Here is a 13,331-nt window from a genome sequence, read left to right on the forward strand (position 1 = left end):
CTTGCACCTCCTGGCCCACAAGCAGTGCTTTAAAGGCATTTACCTCATGGATTCAGCCTTTTTCATCTCCTTTCATGTGCCGGATTTCCTGGAAGCCAGGCCGACTGCTTAAAATTGGAGTCACAGGTAAAATGAAGGCACGTGGCATCATTAAAATATTTAAATGACCGGCCCACTTACTGAGAACAGATTGGTCACCTGCTCTTCATCCCGCCTCCGTTAGAATTGGAAGGGGGCAAATATGAAGTGGGTTGGGTTCCTGTTTCAGGTTTTTAGCTTTGAAATCTTCCCCTCCAACCAAACCCACCTGTTTTGGGGGGGTTTAAATCACCCTTGAGTGTGGAACATCCTGAGGTGTTCTATAACTGCAAGCCTTTTTGTTTGACATATAGTGGTGATTTTGCGAATGTGCAATGTTAGTGCCAAGTGTCTCCTGTCAAGAGGGTATTTAAGGAAATCACAGGCACTCTTGGCAAGATTTTCCATCCAACGTCATCCCCTTATATTTAAAAAAAGACAAAAATATGAATTAACATCTAACTTATGCGTTGGATTATACAGCATTTTTGTCAGTTAAAACATAAATGCATTTATAATCACAGAAAAAAGTGTTCAGTTCTCTTTGGGATCATGCATTTCCAACAAGCACATTCACAAATTATTGCAAAAACACCTGCAGCTAATAAGCAGAACAAATCGTGTTTTGTTTCTTCCTTTAATTTTAATTAAACATGTTACAGTTGCCACCAGTTAACAGGAACATTTTACCAGGTATCAATTTATATTGGATTAGATTTCTCTTAATACTGAAATATCTTTTTAAAATTAGACCAAGCTAAATCATGGACTTTCTACTAAGTGATAGCTTTGACAGTCCAGCCTTTTTTTAATGCTCACTGATCTCCCGTGACATTGCGCATAGTCTAAAGGTTTTTGAAAATTGCATTTCTCTCTTGCTATAGCATGTCTCCTACTCTTTAAGTTGTTTTGTCTCCCTCGCTGTCTTTCTGCTTAACTTACATTTTCTCTCTCTTCCATTGGAACATAGGAACAGGAGGCAGACACTTAGCCCCTCAGGTCTGTTCCACCATGCAGTGAGATCCTGGCTGATCTGTGACATAACTCCAAATACCCGCTTTTGCTCCATATCCCTTAATATCTTTTTTTAACAGAAATCTATCAATCGCCGATTTAAAATTAACAATTAACCGAGCATCAACTGCCATTTGCAGAAGCGAGTTCCAAACTTCCAATATTTTCTCTCTCTCTGTACGGCTTTCACACAAATTCTCTCCTTGATCTCTGCAACTCTTTCCTCGTCACTCTTTCCGTTTCCTTTTTACTAAATCTTTCCTTGCTCTGCCTCTTTCCTGTATTGTGCGTCTCCCAATCTTTGTATAACCCCTTTAGCATAGTCCTTTCCTGATATGCTCGCTTTGTACCCTTTTACATTTGAAGGACCAGGGAATTCAGCAAAATGACAGCCAGCGTGTTGGAGGTGAAGACCTTAGCTTGGCGGTAGTGACTACTGAGAGCAGCAGCAACACGTGCAGCAGGATAGAAATTAGGGACTGGGAATTGGGCTGAAAGGAAGATGATAAGGAGGACCTTAGGCTGAGTTGAATCAGGGACTTGGGCAACTTGGGTGAGCGTGTGGGTTTGGGTGCAGGTTGCGGGGGGGGGTGGGGGGGGGTGAAATCTGGGAAAAATGTGGGATAAATGCTCCAATTCACTGACTTGCACATTTAGCTGCAGCACATTAGGCTGTGGGTGAGCAACACCCTCGGAAGAGGTGGGTTGTTAATCCCAATAACCGAATTGCTCAATTATATCAATAATAATATAGCTTTTGCAGTTTAACTGTGGGTCCAGAGGTTTCCCGGGCTTCCTGGAACTCACTAGTTAAAGCACGGCATGAAGCCAGTGGCTATTGAGAGGGCTGCAGGCATGACAGGGCTATGTGCCAATAAGTATTCAGTACTCACAGCTACTTTCTTACCCACTTATGTGAAAGGGTTTCTTCACAGTACTTCTGCTGAGAGGTTGCTTTGCACACTTTGGAAGTTTAATCGACACCTGAGAGATTTGTACGTCTGATTTGCACTTTGGAGTTCTGATCTATCCAATCAGCATGGCTACCGCTAACGCTGTGTTACTTTGGACCTCGGCTGAGGATCGAGATGACCAGCAGCAGCAACAGCCTGCTGCTCACAGACCTGCCACTCCACAGGAGAGAGGGAATCAGCAGAGAGGTGTAGCTCACAGGAGAGCATACCCGGCACAGGGCCTACAGACAGAGGATAGGCTCCCTCGGTATGTCGGAATTCCAGTGTCTCAGGAGGCTCAGGGTGTCATGTCAGGGGACGGCAGACATTTGCAGCTGACCAGTGGCTGTCAAAATCATAGCCAACCCCAATTTCTTTTACTTCTGGTTCCTTCCAGGCCTCTGCTGGTGGAGACATTTGCAGGGATCTTGAAGTCAGCGGCACACAAATGCATAAGACAAGTGACTGATGGTTTGTTTGCCAGGGCCGGCAATTATGTCAACTTGGCCTATGATGATGCCAGTCAGAGTGAGCGTGCTCTCAGGTTTACGGTTCTAGCTGGCTTCCCACAGGTGCAGGAAATTAAGACACCCCCAGATCCCCCAGGAGTGTTCACCAACCACAAGAGCTTCCACTCCATCAATGTACAGCTAGTGTGCAACCACCAAAAGATCTTTATGTAGGTGTGCGCAAGATGCCCAGGTAGTTGCCATGATGCTTTCGCCCTGTGGCAGTCCACCCTCTCAAACATCTTCGTACTTGGAAGCAGAGTTACCAACTAGATGCTGCCAGAGAAGGAATGCCCACTTAAAATGTGGTTGATGACTCCTCTCAGAAACCCGAGGAATGAGTCACAGGTGTGATACAGTGAATGCCATATGACAACCAGATGTGTCATTGATCAAGCCATCACCATGCTTCAGATGTCCCAGCAGATATAGAGGTACCCTTCAGTACACATCAGTCAGGGTGTCCAGAATGATTGTGTTGCACTTTCGAAGTTTGCACCTGCAGGAGGAACAAAGCGCAGAGCACAGAGCCTTTGTGGATGAGTCCAGGGAGGAGGAGGAATACAGCGACGAGCAGGAGGAGGAAGGGGTTAAAGTCAATGTACCAGCAGTGACGCAAGCTGCTGCCCGGGATGCTCTCATTATTGCATGGTTCACTTAGGTTCCACCAGTGCGCCCATCTGACAACCACATGCAAAAGCCAGTTTGTCCTCCCACCCAATGCCACTGAAGCAAAGCAGACCTGCAAACAACCAAGTCTCCCTTTCACAGCCCCCATTGCTCAGCGTCAATTCATGTCTTGCGATTCATTGTCACGCAATTGAAAAGGTCATTTGCCAGCCAGCAAGCACGAACAAGCAAGATGTGAAAGTGGTGCAAAACAATCATATTTATATGGCTCACATATAAAACTTCACATTCTGACAATGTGTAACACATCCATGGGCATATCCATTGTGTGACTACAAATCTTTACTCTTCCTTTTCCGACCATTTCTACATGATGTGTTACCTGCAGCTTCAGCATAAGTAGAGGAAGGCTGCTCAGATCCCTGTTCTGACTGTTGAGATGCTCTTGGTCAACATCCTCTGGGTTTTGGAGCTTGTGAGAGCCCCGTCCAAGGGCAGACTCAGCCGTCAGGACATGAGGCAGCAGCTGGTGTACTGACTGGGGGTGGAGGGGTGCAGAGCGACGGGTGAGAATTGGAAGTGTTTTGAGCTGAGTCCTCACTTCCATGCTTCCTTTCACCATCATCCCTGTCATGACCCAGCTGCCCTTCCTGCTAACAATGAGCTGGAGAGTACTTTGCTGCAGATCAGTGGAATGATTAAACAGCCAAGACTAGGGTATCATTCATCCTATCAAAGCTGGCATTCATATTTAGAGTGCAAGCCATTGGTGAGGGTCTGTGTGCACTTGTTTGACTGCTGTATTTGATGCTCCATGCAGGTGGCCACTCTTTCGCTATACAAAGACATCAGAGCAGAGGCCTGTGACATCATGTTACTCGTGATTAATATGGACTCCTCGAATCTCTCTGCAGATGTGCACAGTGCAACTGGAACACCTGTCAATACATCACACATTCTTTGCTGCTGCTCTAAAAGTATCCAGTTCATCAACCGCCCCTGAGGTTAAACACGTGCATTCAGCTGAGCAGAGCTTGGAGCATCCTTAGGTGGTATGAGTTCTGATCTTTGTGAAACACCGCTTTCTACCTTCCTCCAGTTTGAATAATTACCCTTTATTACTATACTCTGCATTCTATTTTTTAGGCAATTTGCTATCCATTCAGCTATTAGTCCCCTGACTTCACATGCTCTAAACCAGGATTGTCCAGCCTTTTCGTGCAGATGGCCACATTATGATTTTTGCTCAACCCCGGGGATGGGGGCAGTGAGCAAATTTCAAAAGATAAAGGCATTAAAAATTTATCTTACTAATAAGAAGAACAACAAATGTTCATTTGTGTGAAGAAGCTTTAAATGAGAAGATAATTTATTGACTTACTTTCTCGTCACTATATTGAAAAGTGATTCAGTGACATACCTGGAATTATTTTTGCTTGCATAAGTAGTCAATCTCTGCCCACACACTTGATGTAGCGATGCAGAGTATTCTGGATAGATATCCACTCTCAGGAGAGATCTTGATCTCTCTCTCCCACTCTCCCCGCACTCTGTGTGTGTGTGTCTCATTCTCTCTCTCCCCCACACCCCACTATCCCCTCTAGGACTAGGGGACACAGATTGAAAGTTTTGTGCAAAAGATGCAGGGGGAATATGAGGAAACATTTTTTTACCCAGTGAGTGGTAATGACCTGGAACTCACTGCCTACAAGGGTGGTGGAAGCAGAGACAATCAATGACTTCAAGAGGAAGTTGGATGGCCACCTGAGAGAAATAAACTTTCAGGGCTATGTGGATAGAGCCAGGGAGTGGGACTTACTGCAGAGCTTTGTGGAGAGCCAGCATGGACTCGATGGACAGAATGGCCTCCTTCTGTGCCATAAGTAAATGATTCTTTGACTCTCTCTCCCCCCCTCCCCCATCCCCTTGTCTACTTCTCCTCCCACTGTCCCTCTTCACCCCGCCTCTCTCTGTATCTCTCCCCCGCCTCTCTCCACCCCACCCCGTGTCTCCAGTGTACCCCACTCACTGCTCAGTGTTCCCCACTCTCTCTGTACCCCCTATCTCTCTGCCCCCTCCCTCTCTTACACAGTTGCAGAGGGCAGATGCTCAGCAGATGGTTGGTCAGTTCTTTTTAAAACATCGCTCTGTCAGTTTCAAGCCGACAGCTGCTGACATTGGGAACAACCGTTTTCCAACACACTCGGGGTTTTCCGGCGGGCTCTTTAACAAAAAGTCATAACCGCCGGAAAACCCCAAGTCTGTTGGAAAACAGCTGTTCCTGACATCAGCAGTTGTCGCATGACACTGACAGCACGATGTTTTTAAGAAGAACTGACCAACCATCTGCTGAGCATCTGACCTCTGCAACTGTGTAAGAGAGGGAGGGGGCAGAGAGATAGGGGGTACAGAGAGAGTGGGGAACACTGAGCAGGGAGTGGGGTACACTGGAGACACGGGGTGGGGTGGAGAGAGGCGTTTTTAAAAAGGCCGCTCTGTAAGAAGAAGACAAAGGGAAATTTTTCATCTCCAGTCATGGTGAGGATGAGGAACGGCCCCGGGCTGGATGGAAACGTTTGGCGGGACAGATCCTGGCCCACGGGCAGTATGTTGGACGACCCTGCTCTAAACTTTGTCATGAGCCAACTGTGTGGGACTTTATCAAAGACCTTTTGAAAATCCAGGTATATGGCATCTGCTGCATTACCCTCATCTACTCTCTCCATTACCTCTTAAACAAATTGTATCAGGTTAACTAAGTATAACTTAACTATTTGGAATCCATGTTAAGAATTTTTTATTATATTTTATGTATCTAGATGTTTTTCTATCCCTTCTTTTAGTACAGATTCCAGTATCTTTCCTATCACTGAGGTGAAGCTAACTGGCCTATAGTTCCCAGGTTTTGTTCTATCTCCTTTTCTTTATACAGAAATAACATTAGCTGTCTACCAGTCCTCTGGTGCTATCCCCTCTTCTATGGAATTTTTAAATATATCAATTCATGCCTCTGCTTTCTCCCCCTTAGCCTCCTTGAATATGCTTGTGTACATATCATCTGGACCTGAGGTCTTATCCTCTTTCAGTTTTGCTAGTTTGTCAATTATTTTCTCCCTTTCTATCCCAACTGAATTAATATTCTTTTTAATCTCACGCTCCAGTGAGGCATTTATTTTCTCACCTTCTTTAGCGGCACAGTGGCACAGTGGTTGGCACAGTGGCGCAGTGGTTAGCACCGCAGTTTCACAACTTCAGCGACCTGGGTTCAATTCTGGATACTGTCTGTGCGGAGTTTATAAGTTCTCCCTGTGACTGCGTGGGTTTTCGCCGGGTGCTCTGGTCTCCTCCCACAGCCAAAGACTTGCAGGTTGATAGGTAAATTGGCCATTATAAATTGCCCCTAGTATGGGTAGGTGGTAGGGGAAGGTGGGGATGTGGTGGGATATGGGATTAGTGTAGGATTAGTATAAATGGGTGGTTGATGGTCGGCACAGACTCGGTGGGCCGATGGGCCTGTTTCAGTGCTGTATCTCTAAATAAATAATAAAACTGAGGCGAGCTAGTTATTCAATACTTCAGCCATTTCTCTGTCATTACAGAGTTTATTTTGCTCATCCTTTAGTGGCCCTGTCCCTACTTTAACTCTCCTTTTTGTTATTTAGGTGTCTATCCGGCACTTTAATTTTTTTTTTAAATATTGCTTGGCAATTTGATTTCATAATTTCTCTTTGCCTTGCTGAAGCTTTTTAAAAACTTCTCTTCTAATTTCTTTGTATTCCCTTTTGTCCTTCTTTCATTTCATACCCAAATACTTCTTAAATGTCTCTTTCTTTAGATTCAATTCTTTATTCATCCGCAATGTCCCATAATTAGCTGAATAAGATGCTGTCTGACTCTTCTATCGTTCTGGTTCATTATCCATTATAAAATCCAGCAGTGATTCATTTCTTGTTGGATTTCTCATGTACTAAGTGAGAAAGAAGCCCTGTATAGACAGTAAAAATCCAGTTCCCTTTTCCCCTTTAGCTACTTTGTCCTGCCCGCTTATTTTGGGATAGTTAAAATCTCCAACCATAATTATTCTGTGCCTGCGACTCGCCTCATAGATTTGCCTCCGTATTTCTTCCTTCAATTCCCTTCCACTGTTTGGTGGTCTATAGTATACCCCTACTAGGGTGATGGATCCTTTCTTATTTTTTAACTCAATCCATATGAATTCTGTATCTACCTTCCTGATAGTTACACGCTTTTTGTTACTCCTAGACTTGATTATTCCAGCACATTCCTGGCCGGCTTCCCACATTCTACCCTCCCTAAACTTGAAGTCATTCAAAACTCTGCTGCCCATGTCCTTACTCGCACCAAGTCTCGTTCATCCGTCACCTCTTTGCTCACTGATCTACATTGGCTCCCGGTTAAGCAATGTTTCAATTTTAAAATTCTCAACCTTGTTCAGAAATCTCTCCATTGCCTTGCTCCTCTCGATATTTGTAATCTCCTTCAGCCCCACAACCCTCCAAGATAGAATCATAGAATGGTAACAATACAGAAGGAGGCTATTCAGCCTGTCAAGTCTGTTCCGGCTCTCTACAAGATCAGTTTTGCTACTCCCACTCCACTGTCCTTTCTACGTAGCTCTGCAAATTCTTTTCTCCTCAGGTGCTTATGCAATTCTCTTTTTAAAGCCGCATTTGAATCTGCCTCCACCACACTCTCAGGCAGTGCATTCCAGATCCTAACCACTCGCTGCTTTAAAAAGTTTTCCTCGTGTCGTGGTTGGTTCTTTTGCCAATCACCTTAAATCTGTGTCCTCTGGTCCTCAAACCTTCCACCAATGGGAATAATTTCTCTCTATCTACTCTGTGTCCTCTAATTCTCACCTCTTGTGCATCCCTGATTTTAATTGCTCCACCATTACTGGCCATGCCTTTAGCTGCCAAGCCCTCGCTCCGGAATTCCCTGTCTATACCTCTCTGACTCTCTACCCATCTCTCCTCCTTTAAGATGCTCCTTAAAACCCACCCCTTTGAACAGGTTTTTGCCCTAATATCTCCTTATCTGCCTCGGTATCAGATTTTGCTTTATAATGCTTGTAAAGTGCCTTGGAACATTTTATTACATTTAAGGCACACCATAAGTAGAATAGAATCATAGAAAGTTTACGGCACAGTAAGAGGCCACTTAGCCCATTGTGTCTGTGCCGGCTGAAAAATGAGCCACCGAGTCTAATCCCAATATCCAACATTTGGTCCGTAGCCCTGCAGGTTACGGCACTTGAGATGCATATCTGGACACCCTTTAAATGAGTTGAGGCTTTCTGCCTCTACTACCCCTTTTTCTGGTGGTGTTTTTTTCCACTGCCATTATTTTACCTTTAGCTGGTTTAGCTACTCCACCACCACTGCTTTAAAAAGTTTGGATGGAAGAATAAAAAAGAAGCATATTATCTAAATGGTGAGATATTGCAGAGCTCTGAGATGCAGAGGGATCAGGGTGTCCTAGTGCATGAATCGCAAAAGGTTAGCATGCAGATACAGCACATAATTAGGAAAGCTAATAGAATGTTATAGTTTATTGCGAGGGGAATTGAATACAAAAGTAGGGAGGTTATGCTTCAGCTATACAGGGCATTGGTGAGACCACATCTGGAGTACTGTGTACAGTACTGGTCTCCTTATTTAAGGAAGGATGTAAATGCATTGGAGGCAGCAGACAGAAGGTTTACTAGACTAATACCTGGAATGGGTGGGCTGTCTTATGAGGAAAGATTGGACAGGCTAGGCTTGTATCCGCTGGAGTTTAGAAGAGTAAGAGGTGACTTGATTGAAACATATAAGATCCTGAGGGGTCTTGACAGGGTGGATGTGGAAAAGATGTTTCCCCTTGTGGGAGAATCTAGAACTAGGGGTCACTGTTTAAAAATAAGGGGTTGCCCATTTAAGACAGAGATGAGGAGAAATTTTTTCTCTCAGAGGGTCCTGAGTCTTTGGAATTCTCTTCCTCAAAAAGCAGTGGAAGCAGAGTCTTTGAATATTTTTAAGGTAGAGATAGATAGATTCTTGATAAGCAAGGGGGTGGAAGGTTATCGGGGGTAGGTGGAAATGTAGAGTAATCAGTTCAGCCATGAACTTATTGAATAGCAGAGCAGGCTTGAGGGGCCGAGTAGCCTACTCCTGCTCCTAATTCGTATGTTCGTATGTTTCCTTACCTTTCATTGCTACATTTGTTATATCCTACAATATTTAATTGCCAATCCTGTTCTCTATGCAGTTATGTTTCAGTCATCCCTACTATATCCAGATCCTCTCAACAAATTATGGCCTCCAATTCATCCATTTTGTTTTGAATACTACATACTTTGCTGTACAAACAGTTTAAATTGTTCTTATTTATTATTTCTCTGTGTTCAGTAGTTATGCCACCTCTACCCTTGATGTCTTTATCTAATCTCTTGCCATTTGTGCTTTACTTATTTCTTCCTTTAGTTTGTCCTTGACTCTATTTTCCGCATTATTTTAGTGTTTGCTTTCGGTAATTTCGAGCAGTTCTCTCCATCCATGTTATCATTTTAAAGTCTTATTCACAATCTTCTTCTCCTTTCCACGAGAACCCTGGTCCCAGAACATTTCAGGTGCCATCTCTCCCAATGGTACAGCTCCTTCCTGTCCCAGTACTGGTGCCAGTGCCCCATGAAATGGAACCTCTCTTTCCTATACCACTCCTTTAGCCAGGTATTGTTTTTTTGATTGGTGTGTCACTACGCTTATTTGCACATTGCTCAGGTAATAATCCCGAGATCATTACCTGTGAGGTGATGCTTTTCAATTTAGCTCCTAACTCCTGATATTTTCTTAGCAGTACCTTGTCCCTAATCTTTCCTATGTCATTGGTTCCAACATGGACCACAGCAACTGGGTTCACCCCCCTCCCTTTCCAGATTCTGTTCCAACTGTTTCAAGATAATCCTTAACCTGGCACTGGGAAGCCAATCCACCCTTTGGGAATCTTGATCCTGACTGTAAAGGAGACTATCTATCCCCCTAATTATCGAAGATCTGTTAGCGTCAGAAATTTTAAATGTATGCAAATTACCGGAAATATTTAAACATTATGGGGCCCTCTTCTTCCCCTGCTAATATTCCTCTCCTGTCTGTGCTTGGGTGCTGATCAGATGCAGAACACACAGTGGGCTGGACTTTAACAGCCCGCTGCCAATTTCAGCGGCGAGCTCAAAAAATGGTGGCCTGTCTGTGCAGGCCACACGCCAAAGATCTGCCGCAATCGCCCGTGTGGCTGCTCATTTAAATAGCCAGGGTGGCCCGCACCCCCCAATCACATGGGGGGGGGGGGGTGGCCTGTCCATCCCCGGCAATGTCGTAAGCTGCCTGTGCGCAAGCACTGGCACCATTTTTAAAGGGCACATTTAAATTTTTAAAGAAAGAGCCCCCAGAATTAAATAAGTAAATTTCTAACATCCCTTCCCACCCCCCCCCCATAACAAATGGAATAACAATTTGCCCTTTTCCCCTCCAAAACACTTACCTTTTACATCTGACCTTCCCCCAACACTCCCCAAACTCACAAAGTTTAAGGTTCAACCCTTCCCACCATCCCCTACATCCATTGAATTTATTTGACCCCATTACCACCACCACCCCCCCCCCCCACCGCACTGACAAGCTTACCTCCACCCCCCTCCCGTCCCCCCTCCACCAGTGTGACGCCTCATTTCCCTGGACGGGGATCTGAAGGCGTAGGAGTGCCAGCCGCCGCGCCTAAGATTGCGGCCCTCAAGGTTGGAGGTAAGTATATTTAAATTTATTAGGTTTGTTGATTTGCATATATAAATTGTGGTCCCTCCGCCACGGAGCCTCACCACAGGTGAGAGGATTGTGCTGGGCCCTGCTGGCATTGCGGTCCGTGGTGGGCCTCATGCTGAGTTTATCCTCAGGCGGCAACCCCCACTCACCCACCCCAATGAGGTGCATCACGATGTCGAGGGCTTGTTAAAATCCAACCCAATGCATTTTACACCTGTCTTGAGCTGAAGAACCCACCTGGACTTGCTTAGGATCAAGTCATTGGCGTGGGGTCCATTTGTGGACATGCCTGAGGGAAAAGCCTATGCACAGGAATGAGGACAGAAAGTCAGTCATTACTTCAGGCCTGATAAGCCACTGACTGTGGGGCAATATGGCTGTCCAATACCAGCAACAAGAAAGCTAACAGCCCCCAAGATTCCAATGAAGCTCAGCAGGGTGAAAAAAAAGGCCACTTCCCATTTTAGGCCTACTTGACCAGGCTGTAAGACTCTTTAATCTGAGGGGACGGCAGCACAAGGGCTAGCAACAGCCTCCTCAGGCGAACCTCACTCAGCATGGTGGCAGCCACTGTTGCCAGAGAAAAGTGAAGCCGAAGGGGCTGTTTTTTCAGGAAAGGTGAACAGGCGGGAGCTCTTTTCTCTAGAAAAGGCTGAAGGATTTAAAATTATAATGGCATTTGATAGGAAAGATGTAGAAAAGGTGTTTGTGGGGTAGTCCAAAGCTAGGAGCCTAGCACAAACTGAGTATCCGCATTCCTTTGTGCTTAGTTTGAAAAATATTGGATTAGAAACTGGTCCTGCCCCAAAACTGGCCACAACCCCAGACTGAACTAATAACCATGGTAACTTACCGCTAATTTAGCCTGCTTGTGGACTTTCGAGGAAGCTCTTAAAAGAAAGGTTTTTTTAAGCTCAAGAACACCAATAGGCACATTTTAAAGGCCTTTATTTTTTTTTTCCTATTTCACTAAGAAATGAACTACTGTACCCCAATATAACCAGTAAATGGTTTGGTGTAGTGTTTTTTAAAGGTCATTTTCAGTTATTCAAAATCGGGTTGTTCAGAAATGACGGAATAATTTTTTGTGATAAACCAATTTTGGATTGCATTAATCAAACTGCACCAAGTTACCACTCTTAACTTTAACAAGGAATATTTTTTAAATCAGAATTAATTTTTTTTTTAAAGTTCTCAAAGGCTGCCTGATTGCACTGGTTTGTGGGAGGTTTTGCGATCAGCAATATACAAATGAGTTTGAGCGGAAACCTGAATGAGAAAAACACACTTTTTCAAAACCAGCGCAATTTTGAGCACAATTTGGGCCTGGATCACCGATTGCACCCACAGTCGAACAGTAATTTAAAAAATGCGGATAATATACCTATAGAAATAAACAGTATCGACATGTTAAGATAGTGTGGCAAAAAAAAGACATGGAAAATCCAGCATGTATAAGTATTGGATGCATTTTTATCTTCCATCCCCTTAAAACAGAAGACCTACACGCAATGTTGAGTGATTTTCATGCACATTAAATAATAATAATAAAAAATATTTCAAGACAGGAGATAATAGCAATCAAGACAGGTGCTTTGCAGAAATATGTTGATTTCTTGAGGGCTTTATTAGCTTGCCGTCTGTGCAGCAGTTGAGAGAAGGCTGAAGCTGGCCAGACGCAGCTGACAGGCCAACAGCTGCTGTTTTGGCCTGATTCTGCTTTTATTGCCGCACATTATGAGATTACCCAGGCTAATGCAGCTCGAGCTGGCCAAATCTTTTCAGGCAGTTTTGTCAACAGTGATTCCCTCTACCTTCAAGGTACAAAGTGTGGGTCCTCCCTGGATGTTGCCGGTTGCCATAATAAAAGAAATTCGAGTGCGACCATTATTCCCGAGCCAGTGCAGCGTCAGGTTACTGCAAAGCAGCTTTGTGACTCGGATATCTTTCTCGTCTTCATTTGTGTTGCTTGTTATTTTCTCAATTGTAAGGGATTGAGAACTAGTTGGCAGGATTTCAGTATGGCATTCTAATCGTTTTTAATGCAAGTCTATAATAACTGTCAGAATTCGTGTCAGATAACCTGTTTTTAACAAGGGGAAAAAAATCACTTAAAGGGAATGAATATGTGGTTCACACCATTATTCTATAAGCCTAATAAAGGGCTATATCTGTATGCTTACTGGCATCCCTCAGTCATATTTTTTTCATATTTTACTATTCTTTAGAACTGACTCTTGAAGTAGCCCGTTAGAAGACATTATGTAAAGAACTCCCCCAATGCGATGTCGCAAGAGTGGAATTTCATCATGTCAACATTAAGGATG

Source organism: Heterodontus francisci, chromosome 5, assembly GCF_036365525.1.
Source record: "Heterodontus francisci isolate sHetFra1 chromosome 5, sHetFra1.hap1, whole genome shotgun sequence".
Taxonomy (NCBI): Eukaryota; Metazoa; Chordata; class Chondrichthyes; order Heterodontiformes; family Heterodontidae; genus Heterodontus; species Heterodontus francisci.